The sequence below is a fragment of the Thermobia domestica genome, chromosome 4 (assembly GCF_964235325.1).
Source record: "Thermobia domestica chromosome 4, izTheDome1.hap1.1, whole genome shotgun sequence".
Taxonomy (NCBI): Eukaryota; Metazoa; Arthropoda; class Insecta; order Zygentoma; family Lepismatidae; genus Thermobia; species Thermobia domestica.
In genome coordinates, this window is record NC_137457.1 from 109,055,416 (window position 1) to 109,081,871 (window position 26,456).

Below are 26,456 nucleotides of genomic sequence, written 5' to 3' on the forward strand. Positions count from 1 at the left end.
TGAAATTCCCGACCCTGTTTACATCCAAACAGCCATGAAAATTGGGGTTGGTGAGGAGGAGATGCATATAAATGATGAAAAATGTCCGATATTAATGTTGATTCTGTAGCTTTCTAGGTCGCTCAGATGAACAGAGATACTTTAGATACTGTTTAAATTCATGCCACTAAAAACATAAACAGCATATTTCACTGGTATCAAATACATGAGATAAGGAGAATTTTTATTTTAACCCAGTTAAGAGGGTAATCATTTCTAGTTTGTTCTTAATTGAGAAATATAAAAATAACTTTCCCAAAACGATAAGTTGTATTCACAGAAATCATATTGCTTTTATTGTTTTAGAAGTTTATTAATCATATAGTATAGAGAATGACTAAGTTATAATGTCTCTTCAGGCTATTTCTTGGATTACTGTTGCTGTTGGATTAGGTCTTTGCATCCCTTTCACCAAGAAGGCAATAAACCCACCCTTTCGAGGTTTGTACTTATTGTTTAACGTGTGTTTCAACACACGAGTGGGTCCAAACGGAAACGAACACGTGTCTACCGTGCCAAAGATATATACGTTTACCAATAGTAGTTACGAGAGAGGGAACTGTTTTGTGGAGTTAGAAATTTGTATGTAATAATATTTTGGGAAAGAAGGAAGTTAGAATAATAAAGTGCTTTCGCTTTCACCTACAGAAAAAATATCTTTATTAAGAAAAGACAGTTTGTGTCTAATTTCTAACAAATGTATATACATGACGGGATAAACTGATATAAAAGAAAACTGACGTTCTTCTCGCTTTCTTGCTGCTTTCAGCAGATAAACGAACGCATCGTTGGGTTCAAAAGCCACTTTACAAAAATGTGATATGTCATTGTTGAAAACGACCATCCCACAGCTATGGACGGAGCTCAAAGCTCGCACAGGTTACTCAGCTCAGCCTACCAAGAGAGAGATAGAGAGAGAACGAAGCGTAATAAATAAATGCGCTATTCGTAATCTTCACATTAGAAAATGGGACAAATAGAGAACTTAATTAATGCTTGTAAAATTCTAAATCCATGTGTTCAGACCTCGGTTATGGACTGAACTCGATGAGAATTTTTGTAACTGTTTGTTCATTCCTAACATTAAAAATGGCCGAAAAGTTTTAAGGTTATTAAATTGGGAAACTCAATTCAGTGAAGACCTTCCTGCTGACAAAGAGGCTATAATCAACCAATTAATATTGGATGCTCTAAAATATTGCTATATACTTGTATATTCATATGGAAGTATTCGTTCCAGTTTAGCGACCCAAGTCTAGATGAGATATAGACCTACATTATAGAGCGGAAACCGAACTACCGTACTGCACAAGAATCTTTTTACCGGGAATGAGACTCGAAATCTAGTGTACGGAAAGCGCGCGCATTGGCCATTGGATCAGCGGGAATTACATCTGACAGTAACTCGGTAAATAAGTTGTTAATTCTTGACGTATGCTTGTGATAACCTGAACCTGTATATAAGTAAACTAGGCAAGTGATTTTCTGCTTATCAATCGTATATTCTGAAATTTTCCGAAATCTAGCAAAGTACGAATACTTACACTAAATCAATCTTTCCTTACATTGGAATTTTCACTTTACAGTACGTATACGTCACATTAATTTTATTTATAATTAAGAACTGTTTTTCACTATTTAATAAAACGTGTTCTTTTGGTTTTAATACAATGTGCAAGATATTACCAAAATATGATTCTGAATCAGAATAATTAACTTTGAAACTATTGACCACGGTAGTTTGAACAATTACTGTATACTTGTGCATTCAAGACGAGCTTTTTGCCGAAATTTTGTGCTCAGAAATGTATGGTCGTCTTGGTTTCGTTGACAGATAACAAAGTTTTTCTCAACAGGACCACGACTTTCAATTAATCTACAACTTTTCCAACCTCCTCGCCTACCACATTGAATTTTAGGATAACGAGTGGACCATTCAAGTAAAGAAGAGTAAGGGAAACATGTATCCGATATGATTATTATTATAGTTTTAAAGTTCAGAAAACATAAGCAGTATATACTGTGAATGTATCTTTTCTGCAAGGATGTCATTTGGAGAGTGTATGGGAAAATACGTCCCATTGAATTTGAATAATACACGTTTTACTAAACAATATATACGAGGTATACTAATATCCTAATGAAGCATGTGAGACTCTTATGTCATTTTACAATCTTGCTCTACCTGGCAAAACTTAATACGACGTAATTGATTTCTTGTAAGACTTTGTTAAAGAATAGGGGGTTGTCTTGGACTCGGAGTCATCTTGGATTCAGAAATATAATTCCTAGTCTCATTCTTGCAAAAGACCACATATATTGTTTCGATGTGAATAGAAATCTAAGAGAGGAATACCTTTTTAGGAAATATTTGGTCCCCGAAATTATTTGCCGTTTTAGAAAAAGAAAGTGAAGGAAAACAACAGAAAGCTGCCTATATTGTGTCACTGTTGGTAGATAATTTAAGGGATGCTATGTTTTTGGCCAGTGATACATATAATAGCACCCAATCATAACACTAGTTAACAAATTTAAACTTTTTGTTTATTACATGAGAAAAATCACCTGATCTTAAAGGAACATTTTGCGCTGAATTCGAATATGCACTCGGTTTCTCTCCATCACGTACAGTTTTCCCGTAACAGAGGGATTTTCGGGAAATTCCCTCAAAAATTTCCCTTTTTCAGATATTTTATTCCCCTAGCTCCTGTCCCCTTACATATAGTAACATAGAAATTATACCCGAGTATACCTTGATTTATATTTAATAAACCCTAAAAGTTTCGTAAAAATCGCTTTGTTCTTTCTAGAGAAATAAATATATCTGTATGTATACTGTGTGCACTGTTTATTGCACCTGATAGTAATGCTTTCAGATCTCCTGAGTTAGGGTAAAAACGATTTGCTTTATTACTACAAACACAGACATAAAAATGAATATTTACAATAGTCAACAACACACTTGTATTGCTCTCTGTAAATTAGAAGCGTGTATAAAAATAGAATATACTTCCAACGTATACTTTTTTTAAAACGTACAGTATATATATATATCTTAATACATACATATATATATATATATATATATATATATATATATATAATTTTCCAAGTTTTTTCGTTTTGTTCATGAAATGGTTATCAATATTTGTTATCAAATGTAACAGAATGCAAAAGAAAGAAAGAATGGAATACAGACTCATTGTTGACAACAATGAACTAATGCAGTCTGAATTTTCCACTACGGTATCGTTTCCCCCCTCCCCCCGCGCATTTCTTTCTTTCTTGTGTTCTTGACACCTGGTGAGGGAGTTTTGTACTTTTTTATATTGACGTGTGGTTTAACACTACTTCACTTTCAAAGTTGTCTTTGCTGCTAAGAGTGCTTTCATGTTTGATCTTAACGGCATTATACCCAACTAAGACCAGAAGTTTAGTTTCTGATCAGTACAATGGCGTCAAGAGGACGGCGTTCGTGTGTTAACTCACCAAATAGTTTTTGTTATGTGTTTGTGGCAGGTTTGTAGTTAAAGAACAGTGTAGATCCATTACGCCATCGGTGAAACTAGCATATTATATATGTTTCGGATGTCGTGTGGGAGATCAGGACAAAACTTGAGCACCCAACATAATTTGTGCGTGGGCCAAAGGGAAACGGAGATTCATGAAATTTGCTGTACCAATGGTGTGGAGAGAACCCGCCAACCATCTGGATGATTGTTATTTTTGTCTCACAGTAGTTAAGGGACATTCTAAAAAAAGCAAATACACAATAAGTTATCCCAACGTTAAATCCGCAATTAGACCTATTCCGCACGGGGATGAACTTCCACTTCCCGAGCCCCCTACCAACTGGGAAGAGATATGGCCAAAAGACTCTGATGATGATCATGACCTTGATGAACCATCGACATCAACATGTACATCCAAAGATCCAACGTTCATCCCTGACTGTGTTCGCGAGCCACATTTCATCCGGCAATATGAAATTAATGACCTAGTCCGTGATTTGCACCTGACAAAACAAGAGGCGGAACTTCTGGGATCAAGGCTCCAGCAGTGGAACTTATTGCATGCAGAAACGAACATATCGGTGTACAGGAAAAGGCATGTTTAATTTTCAAGCTATTTCTCAATGCAAGATAATGTGTGCGTATGTACGGATATAAATGGGTTGATGGCGGAGCTAGGAATTCCTTACGTTTCAGAAGAATGGAGGTTATTTATCGACGCGTCAAAGGTCAGCCTTAAAGCTGTCCTTTTACATAATGGAAATAGAAAACCTTCTATACCACATGCGCACTCAGTGAAGATTAAGGAATCCTATGACACCGTGTCAACTTTGCTAAATCTTATAAATTACAAGGACCATTGTTGGCAAATATGTTGTGATCTCAAGGTAGTTGGTATTTTATTAGGACTGCAGTGTGGTTATACGAAGTACCAATGTTTTTTATGTTTATGGGATAGCCGAGCTGATGACAAACATTATGAAGTGAAGGAATGGGAACCTAGAGTGAATTCGTACCTGGAGAATGCAACGTCAAATACGCTCCTTTGGTAGATCCTAATAAGATATTACTACCGCCACTTCATATGAAGTTAGGACTTATGAAAAACTTTGTCAAAGCCATGGACACATCTGGTGAAGGTTTCAAGTATTTGCGAGATAAGTTCCCTAACCTGAGTGATGCTAAGATTTCAGCGGGAGTGTTTATTGGTCCCGAAATTAGGAAATGAATGCTTGGTGATAGCTTTGACAGCAAGTTTAACAGTGCTGAGCTAGCTGCCTGGACAGCATTTAAGTGTGTTGTGCGGAACTTTCTGGGCCATAACAAAGCTGAGAGTTACACAGAAATCGTACAGGACATGATACAGAAATACAAAGAGTTGGGTTGTAGGATGTCTTTAAAAATCCACTTTTTGCACTCCCACCTCAGCTTCTTTCCTGCTAACCTAGGTGCTCTCAGTGACGAACAGGGGGAAAGATTCCACCAAGATATAATGGCAATGGAGAAAAGGTACCAGGGACGATGGGATCCTTCAATGCTGGGGGAATATTGTTGGGGTCTTGTTAGAGAATGCAACATTTCTTACAAAAGAAGGAAGTAGTGTACGTTTTTGTAACCCAATGGAAGTTTCATATATTGTGATAGTTTTGATTGTCTTTTCATGACCTTTTGGTACATTTGTATTATTGTTTATTGTAAATTGTCACACTTGTAAATTATATTGTATTATATTTTATATATGTGTTTGTGGTAATAAAGCAAAACGTTTTACCTCAACTTAAGAGATCTGAAAGCATTACTATAAGGTGAAATAAACAGTACACACAGTATACATACAAACATATTTATTTCTCTAGAAAGAATAAAGCGATTATTACGAAACTTGGAGGGTTTGTTAAATATGAATCAAAGTATGCTGAGGTATAATTTCTATGTTAGTATATGCAAGGGGACAAGATCTCGGGGTGTAAAATAAACGAAAAGGGAAATTTTTGAAGGATTTTCCCGAAAATCCCTCTGTTACGGGAAAATCGTACGTGATGGAGAGAAACCGAGTGCATATTCGAATTCAGCGCAAACAGTTCCTTTAAGAACAAGTATTTCCTTTTATGTAACAAAACCTTTGTTAACTAGTGTAATAATAATAATAATGATAATAATAACAGTGGTCTACATATGAGTTTTCTGCTTATGTAGAAATTTTAAATGATTATTCATAAATCGACGTTGCTAATTAGTTAGGTAGTTACTTTCTTGAATCACTTAAGAATTTTTCGGAATTTAGTCATAACTAACATAAGGGTAACGGGGAAAAAGAAGGAATGTCACAAAACTGGATTTGCGAGAAAACGGCGTTTTAATATTGAACAGCGTACAAAATGAATAGAGTTAGTCAAATCTTTCCCCTCGTTTTCCACTGACATTTCTATATCTACGCATGCATGGCATATATAGTCAAATAGTACCGAGAGTCACCAACAGATAGGACAAAGCACCCGTTAAAGCACACACATGGACATTCCTTGTTTTTTCCCCTTACCCTTCATTTATTATATACATGTTTCATGTAATATTATAAAACGACCGACATTAGCTTTTCATGAATAGATTAATGATCGTCTAAGATGCATAGTGATAATCTCTTTGAGATTACCTCAATTTCATTCCCCATTGGTATGAGTGGTGAGGGGATTTCTGTTGGGTACTGCTGATTACGAAACCATAATGCAAATGTATTGTTAGAACTAAAGAGTATCTGTCTGAAAAATTCTGCTACAAATTCTTTCCCTTTCGAGGGTAGCTGTGTTGCGTTTAGCTGCTTTAAAACATTAAACTTTTGGTCCTGCGTTGAATATTTTTGGTGAAGAAGCACTCACGTTGTCTTCTGCGTTAAAGAGTATTTGTCTACAGAGTTTTATGTTTCCAACTTCCATCGTTTCAGAGAAATACGAATATTTCTTCAAACAGAAATCAATGGACAGAAAATGAATTTTACATACAGTAATAACAGCAGGAATTTCCGCGCTTCCAATTTAAGGACGCCGAATTGTCAGCATGTACGGAAGAGCTTTGAATATACTCATTTAAGATGCACTGCGACGTTGTCAGCTTGGGGACGTCAAATGATCGGCAAGATGTATAGAATATACTCCTAAATGTATATACGAAACCGACTATGGTACGCCTAGCGGGAAAAGTTGGAACTACCAAAAGTATATTATTTTACAACTTTCTATCATTTTAACTTCCTCTTCCATTTCTTCAATTCGTTCTAAAATTTTAAATTAATACTAATAATAAATCTTTAGCTCCAATAACCTTATATATGAATGAATCTATCAGACTCATGTATCAAACATAGAAAAATAAAAACGCAATGTACGGAAGTCAAATTGATAGAGTTCTAAATATATATATATATATATATATATATATATATATATATATATATATATATATATATGTTATGATATTTTGTATTTACAAATAAAGTATAGTTGCCATGTAGTTCGCATTCAGGTTATGTCAAGTATGATAACATTATGTAGTGAGTAAACACCGTTGAGCATTATCATTTTAACTAAGCGTTAATATTTCGTTGAAAGCTCTCATGTTAACCAAGCATTACTATTTTGATTAAGTGTTTAATATTTTAATTGAATACCCAATATCTTTATTCAATATTGAACGCAATATTTTTATTGAGTAAGTTTGTCAGATTTAAAATTTTTCACTTAGTAAATCATTTTTAAGGGATATATTATACGCAATTTGTTTATATAGGTCATGTGTGACTCAAACATTTTATTCTGTGTCAAAGTAACTTAAACTTTTCTTGATTTGAAAGCAAATAAGCGTAACCATTTTTATTAGTTGTCACAAAATAGAAATTTGCACTGAAGTAATTCACAATTGATTTAATTATATTTTATAAAAGTTGCGGAAATTCAAAATCAAAAGTTTATTCAAATGAACAAAAAGCCATTATATTAATGGCCCTTTTTGTCGTTCAACATGGTCCCTCGTGTCCATTATCGTACCATTCTCGTCCAATTTCGAGATTTCGTGTTTCCAAGTAAACTTACTGATTGCAATACTTCCTTGTACATAACTCATATCAACTTCAACAGTTTGGACTACTGGAATAGGCAACCCAATAGTTCTGTAATCGTGTACTTATGATGAAGTGCAATTCTCGAGAATTGGAATTCAGGGTTCTTGCCCACTAACTGAACTCACTCAATGGACATTCCCTCCGACGCCATATATGACAGGAAACTTGTGTATTCTTTAAACAACCCTCGTATTCTCAAGGTGAAATTTTATAACTAGCGCGTAGCCAGTCGAAATTCGCAAAAGAGCGAAACCATGGAATGTTTCAACCCAGAAGGTGCCTCTCTCCTCAACACATTTCAGCACCTCTCGCCGAACCGTATTTGGGAAGGTATTTGCTCGTTCTCTCACTCAAACCTACGCAGTCTGCTGGCTAAAATATTAATATCTTCAGTTAGTGATTATTTATTAATATTTAAGTTTAATAGAGTTAAGTTCAATAAATCTACTTATCCACCGTAAATCCCTTGGGTGGTTATTTTTTTAACTCAATCGTATTTTCAACCTGTTACCTAGACAACAGCGAGCGGACGAATTATTTCTTAAGGAATTTATTTCTTTTCTTGTATGGTAAAAATGGCAGATTAGTTAGAGTGGGTTGATACAAAATCTCGATTAGGTTTATAGTTTCATCTTGATACAAAGTGCGGCATAACCGTGGGACGTAAAACTCAAAGATTTCATTTTTTTGATACAAAGTGATCAGATCCGAAACGATCTGAAGAATGAAGAAGGAACTAAATTAATATAAAATCCATATTAATATTTTTTTATTATTTTTTTATCTTACAGACGTTGTAACTTTTCAACTAATAGACAAACAGGTCTGAAATTTAAATCATTGAAATATCGTTAGGACATTGTTTGGATTAATTGCTAACACTGCCAAACAATCATAGTTGCTAACCTAGTGTGTTCTCCTTTACATTTGCTAAACAATTAATTGTACGTTAAGTATTACACTAATAAAGATTATGGATAAGTCAGTGCATGTTCCTGTAAAACGTTGGCATTTCGTTTCTTTCCACCAGTTGGAACCCCGCTGGGTGTTATGGCTAGCACGCTTGCCTTTGGTGCGCGTGGTCCCAAGTACGATTTCCGGTGGGCGTACTCTTAAATGGAAAAGTGGTTGGGATTCCACTATAATCAGTAGGTCTACGTCTGCTTTAGCTGTCATGGCATAACTGTGGAACCCTCAATACGTAACCATTCCACCAGATATATATCTTTAAAACATATCACGAATTTATAAACTAAAAATTAAAGGAAGAAAGAAATACTGCTAAAAATATCGCAGAATTTAGAAGCTCTCGTGTACTGTAGGCTTCGTCGGCACATAAAAGAAAATTCAATACGCACAAAATTGTAACAGAGCACTCTTATTGTCTCCACGATTTTTTTTTTACAATTTTATATGCTTTGTATTCTTTATTTTCGCGATATTTATAGATTCTTCCTAAAGGTCTGAAGTGAAATTAGATACTTTGTAATTCAATAATTGTTCAATGAATTATATATTGTTGATTTCGATATATTCGAAGTTTCATATAGTTGTTTGAATACAATAGAAACATACAAAATATTACCTACTTAGATTGTAGTATTATATAATTATACCTGTCCTAAATAGCATAATAAGCGCGATGTCAAAATAAACATCTCGTCTTAGCAAAGAAATATGATATACACAATTTCAACCAAATTACATGTTACAGGAAGTGGAAATTGCTGATATTGAACTATCATCAGAAGACGTACTCGATTTTGACAGTGCTGATATAGTTGTAAAACCAGCTCCAGATATATCTACAAAATCACAGGGAGGCGGGGAATAGCACTTCAGATTGTATTCTTAATAAACATATAGAGAGTGGTTCGGACGATCTACTGAATGCAAAAGAAAACTTGGTAATTGTTTTACCTGTTTATACTGATTTAATATAAGAATCGTTGTCACAATTGATACGTTAGGTTAAAAGCTACGAAAGGTTAAAAAATTTAAAATAAGTGTAGATGGTAATAATGATGTTGAAAAGTTGAAAGATGTGGAATAAAGTTTAAACATGGGATTTAATTATTGTTATTTGTTTACATGATAAACAAGAATGTCAGGAATGCAGCTCTGAGAAGCAATATTCATCATAACTTTAAGGTACCATATTTTAAAAGAAACTGGAATATTACATATTAGTAGTAAATATTCGCGATGTTTTACTCTCTTTCCTCGCTCAGACACTAGTTATACGACGTGTTCTCATTGAGGAACAGGATAAGAGTGACAATTCGTGGGATTTAAACACTGCCGACCACACGTGGGTATCAGTAGTCGTTTGGTGCAGTTCCGCTTCTTTTTTAACGTGATATCACAACCCGTGAAGCAACTATTGGAATAATAATAAACATAATACTAAACCTGTGCTCCTACAACATTGTCCTAATGTAAAGTAAAAAGAATAATATTTACTTACAGGTTTCTGTATTTCCTGAATTTTAGATTTCCAAGCTTTTGTCTCTCCCCTGGAATTTTGATCACGGAGGTTAAAAACAGGAAGAAAAAGAACAGAAACATCAAGGAATAAAAAGAAACGAGTATACCAAAGAGAAGAGCTATGTATAAAACGTTGTCTAGTGCGTTATACGATCTGCAGGTATTCTCAAAGCTAACATATGGCGGGGTCAGTTTGTGCCTCTTTCTTGATTCTGTTGGAAGGGGGTTGACTCATGCTATGTTTATTATCATTCCAATGCTATAAAAGTTTTCTGATAATCGTCTCCCATTCATCACTGAGGCATCCCTTGACTAGATTTATTATTTTTAAATGAATAAATTAATTTTCAAAAGCCAGTCTCTCAACTTCATTTCTAAATTTTTAAATTTTCTACCCTGTGTTTTGTTTTTTTAATGTTTCGATAGACTTCACACTGGATTTTCCGCTTTCGAATTTCTATTGTTCTCCTTTATTGATACTTTAAAATTTGTTTTACTTTTGCCTATGCAACACTCTTGGCAACTGCATTTTATTCCGTAAATACCCGATTTCTCTTTGGGATCTGTGTAATAACTCTTAAACTGGGTGATATTCTTTTCTAATATTTAAGGTAGTTTAAAGGCTGTACGTAAACCGGATGCGGTTCTCATTCTAGGAAAAGTAGGCAATTCTATTGTTTTATCCTTCATATCGGTTTCATGTTTATCGGAATTAATATTTCTTTTCACCCAATTATACCAATTATTTAACAATGGAGCACGATATACGTTTGGACTACCCACTTTCATCAGGTTACCAATCTCTATCTGTAAACCTGTTTCTAAGGAAGTGACTGAGTACCTAGATAGGATAAAACATTGATAGGATTACCTATTTCTCCTAGTTTCACAATTGCATACAGAATCTACACACAATACGGTTTACATACAGCCTTTAAATTACCTAAACTTTTAGAAAAGAATGTCACCCAATATAAGAGTTATTACATAGATCGAAATGAGAAATCGGGTATTTAGGAACAAAAATGAAATTATCAAAAGAGTTACATGGACAAAACGGAAAGAAATTTAATAATCCGAGTAAAGGAAGATATTAGAGATTCGAAAGCCAAAAATCTGGTGTTAGGTTTATCGAATCATTAAAAAAAACGCAACACAGTGTAGAACATGCACAAATTTTATTTGGAGCTTGAAATGAGGTAAAGATATACACTCTAAAAACGAGTAGGGTTTTGAGAACCATAAAATTATAGTTAGAATTGGCATTGTCGTTGGAAATATAATTGTGGTGACATAAAAAATATTAATCTTATTTGCTATGTTACCAGAATGATAAGAGAAATTTCGTATCATTCTGTTTGAAAAATATTACATAGTTAACGATTTTATTGTTATAAGGATCATCTTTATAGCTCCATTAAAAGAAAAGTATAGTTGTTTCAGCTATTCCATGTTTACGCATGCACCTAATGACATTAGAATCAGCATAAATATCGTCCGCCATTTTCATTTATTTTTTCGAATAACTGTTTATGAAGTGTGTTTAAATTTGCTTTCGAAATTAACAGTTCCAGAGCAGATTTCCTTCGAAATGGCAACTCGAGGATACGATAGATTTATTTAAAGGTAGGTTTAATATTTTAGAACTTAAAAAAAAATATGATAGAGTTTTATGTAAAGAAGTAATTCAATTTCTAAAACAGTGAACATAATTCATATTACCTGAGCCGTTTATTAAAGTACAGCTTGTCGCACTCTCCTGTTTTAGGGGAACATACTTATATTCATGTGCCAAGTACACTGTTAGTTCTTTAGAAAGTGTTTCTTAGTGGGTGAGCTGCATTGTACACCCTATAATGAACGGAGCTGGCATAGGTTGTTACCATTTCCAGCCTCAACATTTGCCTCAACAACAGTTACATAATGGAATAAAGGTTCAGAGACGCATTTAGAGTTAACTGTCAGGAAAATTTGTGGTGAGGGTTGGGCTTTTGGGTAATTGCATATTAGGAGATAAAAGTTGGAAAATGTTACTGTAGCAACTCATTATACGATACAAAGTAAATTATACGATACTCATTATACGACACAAAGTACGATACACAGAATAAATATTGCGGAATGTTATAGAATGCTCACCCCCATGGAAGGTTAGTATCCAGTTTGGTTCCTTTCTTTATCAGGGCAAGTTTTTACTTTGGGCGAGGCAGTGACAATAAGCAATGAATCTGAACCGGTTCCCGCAATTACAATTACAGTTTCCACGAAGGAAAGAGATAAAACAACGTGCCATGAGGGGCTCTAACACGCCTTCGTTCGCTGACGCTCGCTTGGCAATAATATGTACTGACAGTATATCACAGTCTTGCCCAAAGTAAAGAGTTATCTTTATCAATACTCAATTCACATGGTATTGCTGAGCGAGCGATAGCGAGTGAAGGCAGGTTAACTCCTCTCCTCCAGATAACTCCTCAGGGCATGTTATCTTGTATTATTATAACTAAATGTAGATATCTGGGCTCTTGCCTAAATGTTGCTGTGAAACGGGTACGGGAAGACTACAGGTTCGAGCTAAGAATTTCACGTCCGAGCGACCTTACGTAGAATCCGGGTTATTCTAACTATATAGCCCCAGGGAAAGGATTGCTCGAGCAAACGGGTTAGCCCTATACCAAATAGAAAATTCATATGTAAGATACAGTGTGAAATATTTTTCATAAAGGAATGAGAGTGTGAATAGAAGTAATTACTATTAATGTGCAGCGTCCCACACAGCACACCGACGTCCAATGTACATCCATTTAACGTCCGGGCAAGGATTTACGGGATGTCCAGTGGACATGTGGTTTTGGTCCATACAACGTCTAGTGGTTGTACACGGGAGAGAACAGGTGGCACAGTTGCCGTGCATCTACTGGACGTCCAGAACGTACATATTATGTCCATTTCTAGTACTAAAACGAACTAATTATGGACGTACAGACGCCCAATGGACGATCAGAGGACGTGTTCTTTTGGTCCATACGACGTCCACTCGATATACACAAGATGTTACTTTGGGACAGTTGCCATGCATCTCCTGGACGTCCATTCGGAGCTAAAATGGACCTATTATGGACTTCAAACTGATGTAGAGGATGTCCATATGTGGATATCATGGGAACCTGAACGTACAAATTGTGACTATTTTTGGTTCCTACACGGACCAATTATGGCCTTTCACTGAATGTTCTAAAGGACTGCCACAGAAGGATTATTCACTTAAAGCCCGATACAGAAGCCATACTATCTGGAATCAATCTATTTTTAACAGAGGTTAAATCTTACCATATCAAAGTGATATTTAAATAAGCCATCTTCCATCAATTTTTACTATCAGTCAACAAATAAACACGTCAACATTTGTACTATAAAGTTTTATGAGCAAACAAAAAAACAATGAGAAATATTTTTAATACGTTTAATATTTCGTACCTTTCCAGTCAAAATTCTTGTTCTGCGTTCCGCGAAAATAATTGGTTTTCGATATTTATCTACTGAAAGGTCAAACTATTTGAACATTCGGTATCAATAGCAAATCTAGTTCCAATTTTACATGAATTAATCCTTCCTTACAATAATGAAACCTTATTTCCCGAAAATGAGAACTCAAAATATAATTAACAAAGTCAAGTATTCTGCCCATACGCTTCAGTTAATACAATTTGTTGATTAAAAAAGCTTCAAACCTGCATCCTCTTCCACTCTTTGTAGATGCATAGACAGATATCACAAACCGAAACCTCCCTCGATTCACTCTAAAGTTTCAAATTCATTTGGAAATATCAGTTCTCACTTTTCCTTAGTATTGAGAACAGACAAGACAGCTACGCTTCACTTCTCATATTGAAACAAATGATGACCAAAACTTTTTAACACTATCCCCCCTTTTTTTGCATATTATCATACTCATAGGAGAAACATTAACTTCAATCGAAACATGCCATCCATTGATGGCCGAGAACGTTAGAAATTATTGAACTTATATACATTAAAGAATAAGAAAGGCGTAACATAGAAAGAAACGAATAACATAACAATATACTTTATTCGATTACCTCTAATTACATATACTGCTCCACAATATTTCTCTTTTTAATATATTGAATAAGATTGTAATACGATTTTCTTTCGCATCTCAATGATATTAAAAGTTTCGTATACATGTTTTATTCTTGATTATGAAATGTATTATAAACGCATAATATTGTTACTAAAATAAATATTTTTTTAAAAGCAAGTGAATTTTAACCTTCTCACTGATATATCATGAGATTCTTTCTTCGTGCGCTCCATTTTTCTTTTTTCTGAAATTAAGAAAATGGGAAAATTAATTCAACGTATAATCAACGACACAACAATCAAAATTAAAATGAGATTATGAGGTTGCTGTTAAGAAGGTTCTTTATGTTTAACTTTAAAGAGTAAAAATTACATGACGGATTCAACTTGGGACCTTTTGGCTTTAAACTATACAAACGGGACTCAAAGGTATACAATGTTACAATTTTCAATTCCAAATGGAACTACAAATTACAAAAATGAGCTCCTCCGTGGCAAAGCGGTTAGCATACGAGCCTTTGGCGTGGGAGACTCAGGTTCGATTCCCGGCGGGAGCCCACGTGGTTCGGATTCCACGTTAATCAGTAGGTCCACGTCTCATATAGCCTGAAACGGACGTTAAACTAAAAATAAATTAATCAATACAAATTACAAAATGTATTATTAGCGGCAGTTTCAAGTTTCTGAAAATCTACTTTTTTTCTTGCAGCCTTGGGACACAAAATGTATTTCCTTTTCATACTTTATTCTGTTCAAGCACATTACAATGAATCTCAAATTTCAAGTTTAACTCCCAAATGTCGTTCCATCTAAGAAACAGGCTTTCTCATTCCATTGTAAGACCGAAGAATGTTAAAGGTTTTCCGATTTTCTAAAATATCGGAAAAAAATATATACTGTAAGTACGAATATATCCCCACGTTTCCGAGAAAATATATATACAGGTGGCTGCAGTGCGAAGCTCAACTGTGGCGTTCTGTTTCCAAAGCTTAACCCTTTTAGGCTTTATAGTAACTACTGTTACCACGGCGTAGTATCGTATTTGATCGCTTATTTAGGTTCTATAACAAATATTTAAGCCGGTTTTTTTATTGGTCAGGTCTAGGATGAACCAAAGAACATCCCAGATGCGGTTTGAAACCGGATAGTGGTCTTGGCGACGCGTGAAATTTTGGGGCGTGGAGGGGCGTGAAATTTTTCATAAAACAAATTTCAGAAATTTTCCACGCCTTTAATTTTTAAGATATCAGATTGAAACTTTGTATACTGATTGCGTGCACCATTAGGTATTTCTCATTCTTTTTGATATCCCTATGTGAAACCAGGGTCGGGTACGAGGGGCTCAAGTGTATTTCGGAGGGGTCCGAAGCGGTGAGTTTTTCTGAAAAATTTCCGATTGCCTCGATTGTTCCGGTTGATGTGTTCGATACGGACATGTAGTGGTACTGTTACAAAGAGCTCGTTATACTGAAGAAAATGACGTTTGAACCATGACTGTACCCAGGCCCGGGCCAGAAGTGCGCAAAAATTTTGATTTCTTTTTTCCAAAAAATCTCCCAGTTTTTTTTTTCGTTTCTAGTGTATAATACGGACAAGTGAATGATACCATTGGAAGGTATCCTCCATCCTTAAGAAACAAGGTATCCTACGACAGACATTAAGGAAGCAGTAGTTGTCTGAGTGAAAGTCTCAGGTTAACTCAAAAAATGGAAATCCTAAAAGGTTTAAACATTTCTATGTATTTATTTATAGTTTCGTATCTTAATCTACTACTTATGCAGCATGAATACAAATGAATATCAAGCTGTTCGGTGATATTCAGAAGAACTATCATTTTTCTTTTCAAAAGTTTTGTTAAACACTGAGCAAACACCCTGATATTTTTTTAAAAAATAAATATAAACGGGTAACTGTAAGCAAGTATACTATTACTTCAATACAACACAGCTTCTTGGTATCGTAGAGTTTGTTGCCAGAGTACATTAAACTTCAGTTTCTATTCTGCACGTTATCTTGTTCATCTACCTTCTGTTCTACGCAATCCATTAAAACAACCGTAATATCATTTTACTACTTTGGAAATTTGTTGAATTTTATAACTTAAAACTATACTTGCTCAATAAATCATAACTAACCTTTGTTCTCTTCCCTCCTGTCTCTCCTTTTTTTTCGCAGCCGCTTCTGAATTATCGTCTCCACTTTTTATCTCTAACTGTCCCGCAAGCTTTTTCTACGGATTCTGTGGAAAGAAGAATAAGTGTTATGCTTGAGTCTGTGTGTATTATTTTGACATTCTAGCATCTGCAAATCTATGAGATCTAAACTAGTTATAACCAGAAAATGTAAAAACAGCAACTAAAGAATTTGATGTTTTTACATTTTTTGTTTAAGTTACTAACCAGGGCCGTAACTTGTGGGGACAGGGAGGGCAACTGCCCCTCCAGGGAAGTTTCACGCCGTTCGAGGGAGCCTACTTTAAGACAATTTTTTATTCCATATATTGTAATACATGTAATTATAAATGAAGCATCAAACAGGTTCACTACATTACATACACAAAACAGCACACAACTGGTAGATAAAAGAAAAAATGTGTCGTGGACCCACTTCAGTAAAAAATGTCTATATTCTTAAGTGCCCCAGAAATCTTTATTCTTATGGCTTTGACATTTGTAAATATTGTCCCTTTAGTTAATCTGTCATGTACGGAATAGGCCCTGAAGAGAGCTGGAGGGCCCACAAAGAGTAAGAGGAAGATGGAAAGACGAGATCTATTTTCGAATTTTGTGGGGAATCCAAAACAATCTAACAATCTTTTGAAGGGGGCTCAAATATTAATGCTTCCCCCCAAAAAAAAGTCTAAGTTACGGCGCTGCCTCTAACTTTAATTTAGAACAAGACATGATATATTATGTGTAATTGAAATAAAAAATGTTATAAGGTAGATATTTGTAATCGACTTCAAAAATGTTATCTATCTAACATTGAGCCCATTTACTACGAAAATATATTTATCGCTCATTAAATGTGCAACATAAAAATTGTACTATTTTTTTTTAAAAGGAGATAAACATATTTGAGTCATTGCACGTCAAATTATTACACTACAGCCCATTTTCAACCCGACCCTTTTCTTTCAAGTAAATTTTATTTCCGGTTATCCTGGATAAAAAATTCATTAACTGCCTTAGAAGAAATTATGAAATCAATTACAATTTTATCTACGTCCATTATAGCTTACAATTTGGCCTTTAAATATTAAGAGTAAAACCAAATCTTTAAATATTAAGACTAAAACCAAATTGATGATGCAATATTTTTGACAATTTTTTTTTTATATTTCAGACGCGTATATCTGGTAACATGCTACACGTATGAACCTAACACTGCATTTCTACAGCACAGTACTGAAAATGCCATTTATATCTGGAGATGGTGTGCTATGGACTTACAAAACTTACAACCATTTGTTGACTTAAACCGAAACAATTAGACATAGACCCCAAAAACGTATGGTCCTCTCAATACAGACCGATTATACTATCCTCAAACCAGCTATAAGTCTGTGACCAAGCAGAAATACGAAGGAGAACCACCGTTAGAAAGCAAACCTTTGTAACTGGTATTAGTTGTGTAGCATATTGTAAGATTATTATAAAAAAATCATTTCAAAACTAGCGCCATTTCTGATGAGTGGCTAAAAATGGAACTAATAGTTCTAGAGGTAGTTAACTGACCACCTTGTGGTCATTGGAAATTGATTGCAACGACGAGAGCACATTTTCTCAAATAGTAGTCGTAAATGGTGCAAATCATGGAAAGTTCCGAGACTTTGTTATATTACGTTACGAGTTTTAGTGAATTTCTGATATTCCGATATAGCCTGGATAAGTATTTATTATATTTTTCTAGAAAGTGACTAACATATTCAAATGGAGTTGAATTGATGTTTAAATTGAATACTTGTATGATCAAGTTTGGTGTTACAATTGTCTACGAATGAAGTTTGTAATTTGTATGGCTATATTCGACGGACTAAGTATTTATATCAGTGCCTGTGCAGCTTTATTTAATTATTCCATAAGTGTCTACATAAATAACTTTTATTCTGTAGTAAAAAATATCGCTACTAGAGACTCGAAGGAACATTTAACAGTATTTGACGTCATTCATCGATGGATTATATAACGAGAATTTACTGTATATGTGTTACTACATTTATTTAATAATCAAGTGTGAATTCGAATATAATAATTCTACGTATTTATGTGCTAATGGATTTAGTGATATTTTGTATGGAAAAAAACATTAAAAGTTTAAAATCACTATCTTCACCACGCCTTTATATTTTCAAATGCACTTTCCCAAATTCCATTGTAATGAAAAGTTTTTATTAATAATTTGTGTGGGTTTTATATCCTGCACCAACGGCGTCTCAATTATAACAAGACGTAGGCACAAAAGATTAATTTCCAATCATTCATTACAAAAATTCCAATTCCAATCGGATAATTATAAATGGAAATAAATTGGGAGTGTCTAAACTGTGCTTGGTGGAAGAATAGTGAACAAGATTTTTCGTTGAAAAAAAAGGCAAGGAAATACTAGGCATAAAACTTTCAGTTGGAGTTTGCTACACCTTGGAAGTTACGTATAAGTTGGTCATTGGTTCGTGCTGTCTGGCTGAATGGAGTGGGGAGAAGAGGAGTGCTGCTACGACTGTGAACTGTGTATGAATGGCTGTGATTACCTGGTTGGATTGTGTGGAAGAAAAGTGATTATATAAAGTGTGTGGTTAATAATAATAATTAGTGAAGTTATAATGGCTAATAGTGAAGGGCATGTGGAACGTGTTCCACAGTTAGTATTAAATCATTTTTCAAATGGAGAAGCAGGAATCTTCAGAAGGTCAGTGGATAGTTGTTCGGAAAGGCAAGGACATGAGCCGGAAAACGAGGTAGGTGAATCATTTGTTATGCCTAGAGGCGCTCTTTGCTTCAACGAACCTGGCATGTTGTCGGGGAGACAACGTGAACCACAAGTGGACAGGTGCGCAAGGTCAGTTACTCCTGATATTGATAAAACAGACTCGACTTAAATGAACGTGAAAATCAGATGTTTAGTACTTTGCATTGCGATAGAGAACCAGCTGAATTCTTTGACGAATACAAGGAATTACCGCAAAGAAATGAACTACATTGTTTTCAGGATTTAAGACTTCCAAAATTGAATGAACAATATGTTTCGTATAATCAAAACGTAGGAAATGTATTTAGACCTTTTTGTACTAATTTAGAGAAAATTACGATAGGTGTTGCTAACAATTCCTTTTGTAATTTAAGTCAAGAAATCAGTTATTGTGATGGAAGCGATGACTTGCTTTTGTTTGAATTTCTATTGGAAGTACAGGGTTTAAATAAGGGTAATGTTTATCCTTATGAATCAATAGTAATAGCTGCCTTAAATAAAAGTAAAGGGATTTTGCGTACTAAGATCTTAGAATATATGAGACAATGTGATAATTGGTTGATGCTTGCTCATAAAGTTTTTAAAAAATTAAGTTCTTCCTTAGGAAGAAGAATTGTATCGCGTAATTATGTTGAAACGATACAATCTGTAGGTCAAGATCCCATTCACTTTGTAGAAAAAGTGAAAGATAGTTACATAATACTGCATGGTATCTTAAATGAGGTTCATGTGAAAGAAATTATATTGAGCGGTGCAGATCCACGTCTCGTAAGAGATATTTACGGTTTTCGAGTTCCAGATACTTTACAGGAACTTGAAAGGGATTTGTTTTCATACGTAACTCATTTAAAGAATATAAGTATTTATAAGGCGATTAATAAATTTTCTGAAAGTGAGAAAAATGTTAAAAAGAAAGGAATGAAAAAATCTGTCTCATGTTTTGAGTGTGGGGGACCACACTATGCTAGCAAGTGTAATTTGCAAAGAGCGTTGAACTTATCTAGAAGGTTGCATAGTTTACAATTAGTAGATAAGAGGAATGCGAATGTTGGAGGAGGAAGTAAGGGTAAAGGAAGATATAGTCTAGAAAAGGGGGAAAATAGTAGAGATAATGATGGAATAAGTAAAACTATGCATGACAGCATGAGTGTAGGACTACATAACAATAGACAGGCTACTAAGAAAGACAGTGTTGCTACCTTCGTAGAAGCTTTTGTATTGGGGAAAAGATTAAGAGGGTGTGTGGACACTTGCTCAAGTAGCAGCCTGGTAAATTCTAATGCTTTTAGAGAATGGAATAACACATTAAATAATAAATTCAAAGTGAATGATGATTTGTTTATTGGTAAGGGCGTAGATAATAAAGATGTCACTTTGAAAGAATCTGTTACTTTGCCCCTGAAATTGCTGAATAGGGTATATAGAATAAAATTTTATTTAGCAGAAAATCTAAACCCAATGTTTATAATAGGGGTTAATGAGTTAAAACAGATGAAGGTTGCCATCGATTTAGTAAGTAATAGATTAGTATTAGGGATGGAAGAAAACAGGACCATTCGTTTATTTGATCAATTGACTCAAGCAAACACAGAAACGATAATGTCTTATCGGCCCATGAATTGTTTTCATAATAAGTTGTTTATTCCATCTGACGAAAACGGGAATGAGAATGTAAGAGGAAAACCACATGAAGAGTCATTTAATGAAAACAAAACTGATCATTTGTCCCCTAATTCAATCCCGAAGCTAAACTTGAGGGTAGTGATTCATTAGGAACTAAGCGGAAGTTAGTTGACCCTGAAGTTCTAGAATTAGATAGTGGGTTACAAAATTATGTAGATGAGTTAGTAAATAAATTTAAGGATATATTTGAAGAACATGTAGGGGAGGTGCCTAATTTTTGTCATCAAATCATATTAAGTGATGACCAGCCTGTAAGAGAAAAAGCTTATCCACTAAGCAGGGTTGCTCAAAAGGAAATGGATAAAATTTTAGATAACCTATTGGAACAGAATATTATTCGAAAAAGTGATAGTGCATATGCCTCTCCCTGTTTCTTGGTGGGGAATAAAGATGGCAGTAAGAGATTAATTGTTAATTATCAAAAAATTAATAAGAAAATGTTACTAAATTCTCAGTATACCCAGAGAATGGAGGATATCATGAGTGAGTTATCCAATAGTAAATACTTTTCTAAATTAGATATTCATCATGCATATCACGTGATAAAGTTACATGAGGACTCAATTAAATATACCGCATTTCTAACTCATCGTGGGTTATACGAATATAGGTATGTGCCTTTCGGTATAGCAAGCGGATCGTTCGCTTTGAGTAAATTAATCACAAAATTGTTGTATCATCTTAAGGATAAAGGTGTTACCTGGTATGCTGACGATTTGGTAATTCACACAGCTGATATCGAAAGTCATAAAAAGCTCCTTAGTGAAGTTTTTAGTATTTTTAAAGAAAATAATATTACATTGTCATTCAATAAATGCACCCTTTTTCAAACGAAGATTTCTTATTTGGGGCATATAATAGAAAATGGCCATATTTACATGGATCCATCTAGAATAGAAGTAATTAAAAGATTACCTTCTCCTAGGAATAGGAAAGCTCTAATTAGCTTATGTTCATTTCTTCAATATTTTGCCAAGTTTATTCCTAATTTTCAAGATCTTATGGACCCTTTGAATAAGTTGAGGAGCCCAAAGGTTGAATTTAGATGGGGGGATGAACAGGAAGCTGCCTTGTGTAATATTAAAATGATGTTTCAAAGTCACGTAATGCTTAAATTACCAGACCTCAATAAGAAATTTTTCTTGTCAAGTGATGCGTCACTGACCTCAGTGGGAGGAATGATCTCACAATTAAACGAAAGAGGGGAAGAAGTTCCTGTAGGGTTTTATAGTCGACGTTTGAGGAAACATGACATAAATAAACCCATATTCCTTCTTGAATTAATGGCTGTTGTGGAAACTATGGAACGATTTATAACTTTTCTCTCTCATGCACCTTTTGAATTAAAAGTCGATAACATTTGGTTAAGTTATGCGTTACGTAATTTGAAAAGATTAAAGCCATATGGTAGTTTATTGTATCGTTTGTTTCAATTTACTTTTACAGTGAAACATACACCTAGTGTATTGAATATTCCGAGTGATTTTATATCTAGATTGCACAATAAACATTATTTTGAAGAGTTCATAGAAGATCCTACTTTAAATGAAGAAATAATTAATAAGCTATTTGTGAATATTTGGAGTATGCCTTTTGCTAGACAGTCTATAGAAGAATTTCAGTATGCTGATCAGGAAATGAGAAGTATTATTGATAGGATTAAGAAAAAGGAAGATGTACCAGAATATAAAATGGTTAATGGTATTTTGTGTAAGAAAACTCGGTCTGTTCACAATCCTTATAAAATCTATTTACCTAAGGCTCTGACAAGATCTATTATAAAATACTATCATAAACCAGCCTTGCCAGGAGCTCACTGTGGGATTAATAAATGTATAGGAAAAGTGTGCTCTAGATTCACCTGGGAGGGTGTTATACCTGAGATTAAGGAATACGTGAGATCTTGTAGGGAATGCCAACTAGCAAAAAGTAATGATAGAAAGAAAATAGGTCAATTGGTGTGAGAATTAATTCGAGGAGTTAATTCTAGGATATATATAGATGTAATAGGTCCTGTTACACGTTCAAGATCTGGTAGATACTGTTTGATAATAGTAGATGCTTTTTCTAAATACGTGTTTTTGGAACCGTTAATTAAATTGAATAGTCAGCTTATTGTTAATAAACTTTTCAAATTAATGTGTCGTAGAGGGTTCGTGGCAAGTATAACTCACGATAATGCCAGTGTATTTAGATCATCTGTATTTAAAGACTTCTTGTATAGTTTAGGCATAAAAGACATATGTATTTCACCCTACCATTGTGCAAATAATGCGGCTGAACGATACATCTTAAGCTTTAAGCAGGCTTTAAGAATATATATAAATGATAAGCAACATTTGTGGGATAAATTTATACATGAAATTGAGTTTTCTTTAAACTCTTCTGTACACTCCGAACATGGGTTTACACCTATGGAGTTAGTTTTTAACTATAATGTTAATGATCCCCTGGATATTTGTTGGAGAATAGATGAAACTGATGTAAAAGAAAAAAGAACAGATATATGGGTAACAGCATTAAAGAATACGAAAGGTGCATGGATGAAAAGGAAAAAGAAATATGATAAAAACAGGACCTAAACAAATTATCAAGTAGGTGATAAAGTTTTGATTAAGTCGCAGATTCAATCATCTTTAGCTGGTCAAATAAATAAGAGCTTGTCAAATGTATGGCATGGTCCTTTTCGGGTAATACGTATCCTAACAGTCAATACAATATTGGTAGAAAATATTGAAGATCCTAAAGACATTAGAAAAACTCATGTGAGTTTAACCAAACCTTATAGAGAAAAAAGAAACCCTTAATTTGTCATTTCATAAAATTACAGGCCTGTAATTTCTAAAAAGTAAGGGAGACGTCAATATCAAAACTGTAATTGCTAAAAGAAAGGGGAGTAAGAACTGTAATTGCTAAAGAAGAGGAGAATAAGATCAAATAACTGTAATTACTAAATAGTGGAAGAATTTATATCTATAATATGCTACTAGAGAAGGAAAAAGTAAATAAGATCTTTACCTCTGAAATACATAAGAACTAAGAACTAAATGTAATTATTAATTACATGGTTTGAGATGTTATTGAGATATATGCATTTAATTCTAAATGGTGTATGCAATACTTGAATGATTAGAGTGATTAGAGTGAAAGTTGTATGAATGTCATTATGGGGGATATTTTTTTTTCTTTTCGTTTAATTATTAATTTTAAGTTAGTGAGTTTGAATCGAGTGGAAGTTTAGTATTGTTTACATTAATATATCTCTTAATAGTTATATATATATATATATATATATATATAAATTGATTATATCAATTTTTTTCCCAGAGGGTGGGATGTTGTAGCATATTGTAAGATTATTATAAAAAAATCATTTCAAAACTAGCGCCATTTCTGATGAGTGGCTAAAATTGGAACTAATAGTTCTAGACCCCTAGTTAACTGACCACATTGTGGTCATTGGAAATTGATTGCAACGACGAGAGCACATTTTCTCAAATAGTAGTCGTAAATGGTGCAAATTATGGAAAGTTCCGAGACTTTGTTATATTACGTTACGAGTTTTAGTGAATTTCTGATATTCCGATATAGCCTGGATAAGTATTTATTATATTTTTCTAGAAAGTGACTAACATATTCAAATGGAGTTGAATTGATGTTTAAATTGAATACTTGTATGATCAAGTTTGGTGTTACAATTGTCTACGAATGAAGTTTGTAATTTGTATGGCTATATTCGACGGACTAAGTATTTATATAAGTGCCTGTGCAGCTTTATTTAATTCTTCCATAAGTGTCTACATAAATAACTTTTATTCTGTAGTAAAAAATATCGCTACTAGAGACTCGAAGGAACATTTAACAGTATTTGACGTCATTCATCGATGGATTATATAACGAGAATTTACTGTATATGTGTTACTACATTTATTTAATAATCAAGTGTGAATTCGAATATAATAATTCTACGGATTTAGTGATATTTTGTGTGGAAAAAACATTAAAAGTTTAAAATCACTATCTTCACCACGCCTTTATATTTTCAAATGCACTTTCCCAAATTCCATTGTAATGAAAAGTTTTTATTAATAATTTGTGTGGGTTTTATATCCTGCACCAACGGCGTCTCAATTATAATAAGACGTCGGCACAGTTGTTTCGTCTCCGCTAGACGACCTTCAGAATTGAAATTTACAAACAAATTCTATATAACAAGCAAACTTCGTTACCACCAAAAGTTGTTTAAAAAGCAAAGATAATAGAAAGGAAAATAAAAAAAATCAAGTTTAAGAAAATTTAAATAATAGAAATTAATCTAATCAAAAGGTGAACTAAGTAAATAAGAATAAATTACATGTCCGGAGGAAAGCTTAAAATTAAATCGGATAATTATTAGTACAAGTCCATCGGTGATGCAAAATAACGTTAAACTATCTTACTGTGAGCTCATGTCCCTCCACATCACACCGCTCTGCCCCGAAGGAACCATGACAATCGCCATGAAGTATACAAGGAAATGAAAATTTCCTCTCACACGAAAACAAAGTAGGAAGAAAGTACTTAATTCGAATGAAAATAAAGTACAACAAAGAAACTGGAAAATACCGAAATAATGAAAAAAACATAGGATGTGTTAACATGTATTACTCTTTCCTTACTAAATCTTCCTCGTTATGGGAAATATTGTAAATATATAATATAATAACGTTACTAAATACTATATGGACGTATTTATGAAGTTTCGCAAGATATCAATACTCATAGATGTCATTACACTATTCGTCTTCACTTAGACATCGAATTGCGACTAATTTCCACTCAACCTCATCTGGTCAATATACCTTTTACGCCGAAACTTTAGAACTGAAAATTTCTATAGTTACATTGTACGTGTTAATCCAACCACGATATTCGAAGACGCTTCTACATCTCCTACTCCCAGCTTCTAGAAAACTGAGAGCTAAAATCTTTAAATGGACGGACGTACTCCCTCCCTACCGCGCCCCAGCCTTGATTCGGGAATATAGCATTCGTGCTTTTTATTGGTCACCTAGCACAAGTTGGTACATCATAATGCACTGTAGGCTTTATGCCACACACCCGTAATTTTTTTGTTAGGCTCAGGCCAGTCTTTCAGAACCGGTAACCGCAATGTCGTTGCTGTTGAGTTTAACGTCCCGTTCATTAGTAAGTCTATATAACACGTAAACTTACTGATTAACGTGGAATCCGAACCACCTGAGCTCTCGCCGTTAATGGAACTAGCACGACAACTGCTTAGCCACGGAGGAGCTCATACCCGCAATGTATTTATACTTATGGTATTACTGCTGTATTGCCATAGTACGAAAATAAGAAAATTAATATTATTTAGTTTCTCACCCAAAATACTAGATATTGGCCCTGGCTCACTTGATAATGATTATTGTTCGAAATATGATGTGAACGTACGGCACAAAAGCTAGTCCATAAAACACTGACTAATTTGTGCTTCGTGGCCAGTAAAAAGCACGAATGCCATTTAACCGAGTCAAAACAGGAGAGCAGAAACA